This window comes from Triticum aestivum, chromosome 3A, assembly GCF_018294505.1.
Source record: "Triticum aestivum cultivar Chinese Spring chromosome 3A, IWGSC CS RefSeq v2.1, whole genome shotgun sequence".
In the NCBI taxonomy this organism is placed as follows: domain Eukaryota; kingdom Viridiplantae; phylum Streptophyta; class Magnoliopsida; order Poales; family Poaceae; genus Triticum; species Triticum aestivum.
The window spans coordinates 700,821,144-700,831,118 of record NC_057800.1 but is presented as its reverse complement, the minus strand read 5'-3'; the positions used below and the strand labels follow the sequence as shown (position 1 = coordinate 700,831,118).

Below are 9,975 nucleotides of genomic sequence, written 5' to 3'. Positions count from 1 at the left end.
AGATTATCCCACTTAATGAGATCCAACGAACTAAATACATCTGATTAGATGCAACGATTACATGTAGCAATTAGCTTTGACTGAGCATACTCCATCGGACGAACTCCCACGCCACGCCCAGTCCGCATAGAGAAAAAAAATAACCTCGCACGATCTGGATATTGATTGTCCCATCTATTTCACACGACGCCCCAGCCCCGCGGCGTCCTCACGCGATGCCCGACCTGTTACCCTAGCTCCGGTGGCCACACTGCCGCCGCCGCCGTCGATTTATACTGGTAGGTCGCGGACGACCGAGGCACCGAGGCGGAGTTCCAGGCCTGCAATCCTCCTGCGCACGACGCCGGCGACGGCGACGCCCAACACCGCCAACCTGTTCGTCCTCGAGAGAATATGGTCCACGCAGCCGGCGGCGTCGCCTCTAAGTAGTGGATCCTCTCGCCTCCAAACGTCCAAGGTGCAGGTCCCCTCTTCTTGTTTCCCCGATCCCCCTTTTTAAAAAAATATTCTGAACCCAAGACAAAATGCATCTATCCACCCACGTTGTGCTCGTCTATATTACTCTTAAATAATTCAGCATTTTCTTTTCTATAACCACCCCGCTTTGTGTACCCAGACTAATTTCTGCCGCTAGATTATCCCACTTAATGAGATCCGACGGACTAAATACATCTGATTAGAGGCAACGATTGCATGTAGCAATTAGCTTTGACTGACCATACTCCATCGGACGAACTCCCACGCCACGCCCAGTCCGCATAGAGAAAAAAAAATAGCCTCGCACGATCTGGATAATGACTGTCCCATCTATTTCACACGACACCCCAGCCCCGCGGCATTCTCACGCGATGCCCGACCTGTTACCCTAGCTCCGGTGGCCACACTGCCGCCGCCGCCGATTTATACTGGTAGGTCGCGGACGACCGAGGCGCCGAGGCGGAGTTCCAGGCCTGCAATCCTCCTGCCCACGACGCCGGCGACGGCGACGCCCAACACCACCAACCTGTTCGTCCTCGAGAGAATATGGTCCGCGCAGCCGGCGGCGTCGCCTCTAAGTAGTGGATCCTCTCGCCTCCAAACGTCCAAGGTGCAGGTCCCCTCTTCTTGTTTCCCCTATCCCCCCTTTTTTAAAAAATTTCTAAACCCAAGACAAAATGCATCTATCCACCCACGTTGTGCTCGTCTATACTACTATTAAATAATCCAACATTTTCTTTTTTATAACCACCCCGCTTTGTGTACCCAGACTAATTTCTACCGCTAGATTATCCCACTTAATGAGATCCGACGGACTAAATACATCTGATTAGAGGCAACGATTGCATGTAGCAATTAGCTTTGACTGACCATACTCCATCGGACGAACTCACACGCCACGCCCAGTCCGCATAGAGAAAAAAAATAGCCTCGCACGATCTGAATAATGATTGTCCCATCTATTTCACACGACGCCCCAGCCCTGCGACGTCCTCACGCGATGCCCGACCTGTTACCCTAGCTCCGTTGGCCACACTGCCGCCGCCGCCGCTGATTTATACTGGTAGGTCGCGGACGACCGAGGCGCCGAGGCGGAGTTCTAGGCTTGCAATCCTCCTGCCCACGACGCCGGCGACGGCGACGCCCAACACCGCCAACCTGTTCGTCCTCGAGATAATATGGTCCGCGCAGCCGGCGGCGTCGCCTCTAAGTAGTGGATCCTCTCGCCTCCAAACGTCCAAGGTGCAGGTCCCCTCTTTTTGTTTTCCCTATCCCCCCTTTTTTAAAAAATTTCTGAACTCAAGACAAAATGCATCTATCCACCCACGTTGCGCTCGTCTATACTACTATTAAATAATCTAACATTTTCTTTTCGATAACCACCCCGCTTTGTGTACCCAGACTAATTTCTGCTGCTATATTATCCCACTTAATGAGATCCGACGGACTAAATACATCTGATTAGAGGCAACGATTGCATGTAGCAATTAGCTTTGACTGACCATACTCCATCGGACGAACTCACACGCCACGCCCAGTCCGCATAGAGAGAAAAAATAGCCTCACACGATCTGGATAATGATTGTCCCATCTATTTCACACGACGCCCCAGCTCCGCGGCGTCCTCACGCGATGCCCGACCTGTTACCCTAGCTCCGGTGGCCACACTGCCTCCACCGCCGATTTATACTGGTAGGTCGCGGACGACCGAGGCGCCGAGGCGGAGTTCCAGGCCTGCAATCCTCCTGCCCACGACGCCGGCGACGGCGACGCCCAACACCGCCAACCTGTTCGTCCTCGAGAGAATATGGTCCGCGCAGCCGGCGGCGTCGCCTCTAAGTAGTGGATCCTCTCGCCTCCAAACGTCCAAGGTGCAGGTCCCCTCTTCTTGTTTCCCCTATCCCCCTTTTTTAAAAAATTTCTGAACCCAAGAAAAAATGCATCTATCCACCCACGTTGCGCTCGTCTATACTACTATTAAATAATCCAACATTTTCTTTTCTATAACCACCCCGCTTTGTGTACCCAGACTAATTTCTGCCGCTAGATTATCCCACTTAATGAGATCCGACGGACTAAATACATCTGATTAGAGGCAACGATTGCATGTAGCAATTAGCTTTGACTGACCATACTCCATCGGACGAACTCACACGCCACGCCCAGTCCGCATAGAGAAAAAAAATAGCCTCGCACGATTTGAATAATGATTGTCCCATCTATTTCACACGACGCCCCAGCCCCGCGGCGTCCTCACGCGATGCCCGACCTGTTACCCTAGCTCCGGTGGCCACACTGCCGCCGCCGCCGATTTATACTGGTAGGTCGCGGACGACCGAGGCACCGAGGCGGAGTTCCAGGCCTGCAATCCTCCTGCCCACGACGCCGGCGACGGCGACGCCCAACACCGCCAACCTGTTCGTCCTCGAGATAATATGGTCCGCGTAGCCGGCGGCGTCGCCTCTATGTAGTGGATCCTCTCGCCTCCAAACGTCCAAGGTGCAGGTCCCCTCTTTTTGTTTCCCCTATCCCCCCCTTTTTAAAAAATTTCTGAACTCAAGACAAAATGCATCTATCCACCCACGTTGCGCTTGTCTATACTACTATTAAATAATCCAACATTTTCTTTTCTATAACCACCCCGCTTTGTGTACCCAGACTAATTTCTGCCGCTAGATTATCCCACTTAATGAGATCTGACGGACTAAATACATCTGATTAGAGGCAACGATTGCATGTAGCAATTAGCTTTGACTGACCATACTCCATCGGACGAACTCACACGCCACGCCCAGTCCGCATAGAGAAAAAAAATAGCCTACACGATCTGGATAATGATTGTCCCATCTATTTCACACGACGCCCCAGCCCCGCGGCGTCCTCACGCGATGCCCGACCTGTTGCCCTAGCTCCGGTGGCCACACTGCCGCCGCCGCCGCCGATTTATGCTGGTAGGTCGCGGACGACCGAGGCGCCGAGGCAGAGTTCCAGGCCTGCAATCCTCCTACCCACGACGCCTGCGTCGGCGACGCCCAACACCGCCAACCTGTTCGTCCTCGAGAGAATATGGTCCGCGCAGCCGGCAGCGTCGCCTCTAAGTAGTGGATCCTCTCACCTCCAAACGTCCAAGGTGCAGGTTCCCTCTTCTTGTTTCCCCTATCCCCCTTTTTTAAAAAATTTCTGAACCCAAGACAAAATGCATCTATCCACCCCGTTGCGCTTGGTCGTGGATATTATAGCTTGGACCAGCATGAACATGACGTCTATTATCCATTGGTTGGGCTAGCCCTTGCGTACGTCCATGTTGCCGTAGGCTTCCAATCTGTTTAGAGGAAATCCATCTTTTATGTACGTACCTGTCGGAAAGCATAAAACACTCTAGGGAGTAACTATCAGAGATCGTGGTTGTGACAAAAATTGGTACCAGATCACAGGTTGTTGATCCATGATTTTCAAAAAGCAAGTACAAGATCATGGTGTTACTGACGTTAGGAGATAACTGATCTATAATCCACTTGTCTATCAAGCTGTCAATGGTATTTCCAATTATCAACTACCCTCTCTTTTGTAGTATTGACAAAGACTACAGTTTCTTTCATCGCCCAAAAAAAGCACCCTGTTTTGGTAAATGTTAGTCATGTTTATAACCCATTTGCAAGATTTGGCACATGGAATTTAAGAACAATGAATCAACAAATCTTAATTAATTTAAGATCACATCTCACTGTGTATGATGTAGTGTGTTCTGTCTTCTGTGTACAAATGATGTTGTGTGCAGCTCTCAAACTCTTGACATTTATGACGCCACAGTTAGAATGGGTCTTGTTATCAGTAACTACACAAATGTATAGTCTTTTCAAAGAAACCAGTTCTGTTTTATACAACCAATGTCCTATTATTTTATCTCCATTCCCCTTCTAATTAATCTGTTCACTTACCTTTCCATTTAATGTGTGTATGATGTTTTCATGGTCATTGATTATTTGTACAGGAGATGATGTGGGGCCATGTGTCTTGGTATTTTTTTTCCTTCAATAATTGCATCGGTGCATGTGATTCCTCCATGGAGTCTTAACCTGTTCTTGTGATGAAGGGTAAAAGAAGCAGCAAATCTGATGTTTTGTGTTCTCTAGCTTTTCTGTATAACCTTTTACCCTTCAACAAGTCCATCTAAGAAGAAAAACTTCATACGGAGAGACTGAGAAACAAGCCAGGAAAGAAAAGTCATCCCCACAGTAATCATAAACAAATATCATGGTTCACTCAGATTTTTTCCTAACCAATATTTGTTACATATTTCTCCACATGCATTTTATTTTGACATTTATAGAACCAGTATAGTTTGCTATTGGATAAGGACTTTAACTAGCACTACATTGATATACTGTTGCACATAACACATTAAAATATGGATAAATGGCTAAGAAGTTGAAGGTGCAGAATGTTCTTTGTTAAACTGGAAATGATTTTTTTGCAGTAGCAAACTTCAATGGTTTGAAAACTGGTAGTGCATATCATTTCTATACAGTTATTTCCGCACCAAATATGCATATCATTCCGGTTAAAACCATTCTGATTGTTCAACCCCCTAAAGAGTAATTGACATTGTGATTTATGTTGCTTTGATACATCGATAACCAAATGTTGAGTATCCAGAAAAGCGGGTATGCACACGACCCCCTCCTATTATGCTATATGTATCAAGGAAGTTGTTTGCTGTCTTTATGAATTGAGACAATTAGATAATATGTCTTGAATTATGTAAGATGTATTTTTCGGTTCCTAAAAGGCATTACATAATGACTGTGGTCTGCCATTTTTCCCACTCGATGCATATAGGAAGCCTAAAGTCTTGTGATCAAAGTTGTTTATGCCTGAATCAGTCTATTTTTGGTAATCACATGTATCAGATTGTTTAACATTGGTTTCAGATTGGGATGACTGAGCTGTCATCGTGATGCAACGGAGGGTTAAGACAAGTGACGACGAGGGAAGGCGGAGGCTTGATATAGATGCTACAGCTGTTGTGGCGGTGGTAGAAGCTTGCAATTTGGATGGTAGAATTATGTTATGTTTACAAGGCCAGGTTAATAAAATAGAGAATGCACTTGGAGAGATGGCTTGTGTTGATTCTCACCAAATTACTTACTATTTCGTTCAGCAGTATAGACTGAACTGGGAGAAAGAAGCAACTAATAATTTCATTGAGAAGGCATATGTGAAGCTGTAGTATATGAGCTAATGTTTAGGTACATTATTTCTCCAACCATTCAAACTTCGAACTGTATATCATTGTTGTAAATCAAGTGGAATATATGTGTTGCCATAGCTATTCTATTCTGAGTTCAAGCTTTGAATATACAATTTTCGCTCGGTAGTTTGGGCTTCTGTTGTGCAATTGGGTCATCCCAAAATATGCTATATAATTTTGGCTTGGTAGTTTGTGCCTCTGTTTTGTAATTGGATCATCACAAAATATGATATGAAGTCTTAATGTGGTGCTTTAAATGACAACTTCAGTGCAAAGATTTTGGTTTTCCGTATATGACAAAATGGACAACTTCAGTGCAAAGATTTTGGTTTTCTGTATATGACAAAATGGATGAACATGTCACTGTTATCCATAGCCCGTCCAGTTTTCAAACAACTATGGAGAGCACTAGAATGCATTGTTGACTATTTTTTTAGGATGCCCAAATGGACATACCATATGATTATCTCTTAATTGTACATTGTTTTCAGATTAAATTTTGTTATTGTTTCATTTATGTGTAGACTGAAATTTAAGTCTAAGCTGAATATACTCCCTAAATTATGCTTAGTAAGGTCCAATTACGTACGTAGTATGTTACTGATTACTATGTGACATTTTAATGTATTATTTTTTGTTTTACATGATTCCAGTAGTGTTCATTAGTATTCATGATTTCTTTATACCATTACTTGAAACTAAGCTTTTGCATGACCAGATCCCTAGGGTTGTTCTAGCGCCGTTCGAGTTGGTAGCTTCGATACAAGGCCTCATCGTGAAGAATCTTAACAAATACGTCACATTTCCAACTACTTTTCTAATTAATGAAACTGACACTTGGGATTGATTTTTATCATGAGTATTGCTGAAGTTCTTAGAGTATTAATTCAATTTTCATGACCAAAAAATTGCATGAGCGCATGCTTTCTCCATCATTATTTGTGACCCAATTGCCATGACCAAACACATGTTGTAGACAGATGGCCATCTTAGTATACTTGCACTACGATAAATTCTAGCATTTCGTCAAACTAATTTAAATTATATATGGATTTTGTAATATTATTTGTTACTATCATAATACCTTTTCTGTGGATGTGACCTCTCAAATCTGCTTGCAATATTAGTCGGAACGTGCGTTGCACGTGCACCCTTACTAGTTTGATGCAACGAGAAAACACGTGATTCAGGGGTGGACCTCCTATTACACGTGCAACGCGCACATTAGAGAGGAAACCCACACCTCAGGCTACACAACGCGTACCGGGCCACTCTCGCTGCACATCACGTGTTGTTTCATCAGTGATTTGTTTTTTACGGAGGGACTACGTCCAAACCATTCAGACTCCAATTTTCCTGCTCTAATCTGTCCTTTTACTACGGAAAAATATGAAAACATTTTTTAGTTCAGAAAAGTCCTTAAAATGTGTATTAACAAAAAATGTTCAGGAATGTGAGAAATGTTTGTGATTTAAAAGATGCCCACGATTTTTTTTGTGATCCAAAAAAGTGTTCATGAATACGAAAATTGTTCCCAAATTCAAAAAATCTTTCCAATTTTGAAAAAGGTTTGCTTGTAAAAAAATATCGGTGGTTTCAAATAATGATTGAGAATTGAGAAAATCTGATTTGAAAAATTGTTCATAAATTTTAAAAATATTGTTGAATACGTAAATGTTCTTGAATTGAAAAATATTTGAAAATTTTAAGAATGTTTAAGATTTTTTATAAAGAATCATGATTTAGAAAATGATTGTGAATTACAAAAATGTTCGCAATGAAAAAGGAAAAGGCAAAAGAAAAGAAATGGAAATATATGTGTGTAGTAAAAATCAAGCTGGCAAGGTTCTAGAACCTTCCAAAAACTGGAATAGGGAGACTTCGAATAATTTCTACATGGGCCGGCCCAATATTTGTGTGTAGCGAAAACACAGAGATATGCGATTGGTCGCTACCCAACAACCTGTGTGATAAATAGGATGAACTAGCAAACTTTTTCGTCAAATGGAACAATAGCTTAATATAGTAAGAAACAAACATACATACATTATGGAACAATGGGGAGTCCAACATTCACGCAAAGTAAGGAGTCCAACATTCACGCAAAATAAAGAGTCCTCCTTAGGGTATATACAACGCAACCGCTTGTGGTGGGCGCTAGGATCGTATCTGTGGCCAATTTGACAGTTTCTGGATTCAGATTTGTGTCGATCTCTAACCAGTCATCGAGTGCTACATGCCGATTTATTGCACCCACTAATTTTACTAGAGGCTGGCGCTATGCATGGTGCAAACAAAGCTACAAGAATCTAGGCTTGTTTCAACTAACTTGGTAGAGGCACTTGGTCACATGGGTTTGAGAGGTAAGCGCTAGCCAGTTTTTTGATATTTTCTCATGTCAATTAGTCAGATGTAATCTCGCCCCAACACTTGTGAAATTTTCTCTCCACGTGTGCTCTTTAATTTCCGTGTCAAAACCTATACACCCTATATTTAGGAACGGAGGGAGTATATTCTTTTTTTGCTCTTGTAGCGCCCGCCGAGTTGCAGACAAGGACTCTACCATCAACACTAAAGTAAATTGCAAAACAAAAAAACCTCTAGCGTCCGCACAAGCGGCTCATTATTGGAGATGCCCTTAGGGAATTCCTGTTCGGTGCATCCGGCGCCATTTTCTTCGCTGCTCATAGAAAGCGCACGGCGGGGGGGGGGGGGGGGGGGGGGTCGCCACATACTTCTTAAAACGGGTCGGCCCATATAGCGGGGAAACACAACACTCTTTGGGAAAGTTCTACAAGCTTCCTTCGGTCAACTTTTCTTTTCCTGATTTTTTCTATTCCTCTGTTTTTTCTGGCTGGTTTTCTCCTGATTGTATTTCACTAGTTTTTGTTTAGTTTCTCGGGTTTTCATTTTGCCCTTTTAGTATTTACTTTTATTTTCTATTTATCTTTTTAATGCATGAAATTTTTCATCAAATTCAAGAACTTTTAAAATAGTGAAAATTTATTAATTTCAATTTTTTAAAATAGATGAATTTCCTTCAAATTTGTGAATTTATTTCAAATTCCATTTTTTGCAAATACATGAGCTTTTTTCAAAATTCACACTCTTTTTAAAACTTTGTTAACTTTTTTTCAATTCATGAACTATTTGTAAACTTGTAAACTTTTTAAATTTTAAAAACCAGCAATAGTTTTTTTTAGTGCATAAGAGCAGTAGAGAAAACTAAAGAAAAAACTCGAGCCGGTGAGGCACGCTGGCCCGTGGCCCATGTGGGCACCTACGAATGCTACATACCTTAGATGGGGCGTTTCCTATTTGGCACTGCAAGCGCCCATTTATTTCTTTTGGTTCCTTCAAATACCAAAAAATGGCATACTTGGGGTTCGATCTTAGAACATCCCGGTTCCGTGCTTACCTACCTTTTTTCTTCTTTTGTTCTGCCTTAACTTCTAGAAGCTTCTGATAGTGTTGTTCTTTTAGTTTTCTGACATTATTTATTTGGTTTTTTCTTCTTTCTTTTTCTTCCCTTTTTCTTTTCTTTTCATTTTTCCTTTCCTTTATTTTTTATAAATGTGTGAACTTTTTCAAATATGAATACTTTCTTCAAATTTATAAACTTTTCTCTCAAATCCATGAACTTTTTTAAATATTTCGTGAGATGTCTTTTTCAAAATCAATAAACTTTGTTTCAAAGTCGATGAACCTTTTTTCAAAAACGATGAACAATATTTTTGAATTCGTGATTTTTTTTCCAAAATCGCTGAACTTGTTTTCAATCTTTTGAACTTTTCTTCATATCAATAAACTTTTTTTCATTATTGATGAATTTTTTTTCGTATTTGATGATTTTATTTTCAAAATTTGATATTTTTTTAAAGGAAATGATTTTTTTTAAATTGATGATTTTTTGAATTCATGGATTGTTTTAATACATGAACTTCTTTCAATTTTGTAAACTTTTTTTTGAATATGTGAACTTTTTCCCATGTTCTTGAACTTTTTTTGAAATCTGAGAACTTCAAATGTTGTTCAATTTTTTCAAAAAATCACGTATTTCCTAAATGTATTCTAGTAATTCAAAAATCTAAGGTATAGAGTAAGCCATATAATATGCAGTGCAATAAATAGTGCGGCTAGAGTTATTCTTAACTAGTTCGCCACCAATTTCAGTCACTAGTGATAAGTAGTGTGGTGGTTCGCCAAACATGTACACTAGTATAAAGGTGTGACATAGATTCCTTGAA

The 9,975-nt window shown here is 41.8% G+C and overlaps 1 long non-coding RNA gene across 1 annotated transcript; it reads left to right on the top strand.

Moving 5' to 3' along the window:
• The first annotated feature begins 3,340 nt into the window (after positions 1 to 3,340).
• On the top strand, positions 3,341 to 5,854 carry LOC123059249 (uncharacterized). The gene is made up of 3 exons (XR_006427395.1): positions 3,341 to 3,607; positions 4,469 to 4,571; positions 5,409 to 5,854. It is a non-coding gene; the product is annotated as an uncharacterized lncRNA (long non-coding RNA).
• Positions 5,855 to 9,975: the final 4,121 nt, after the last annotated feature.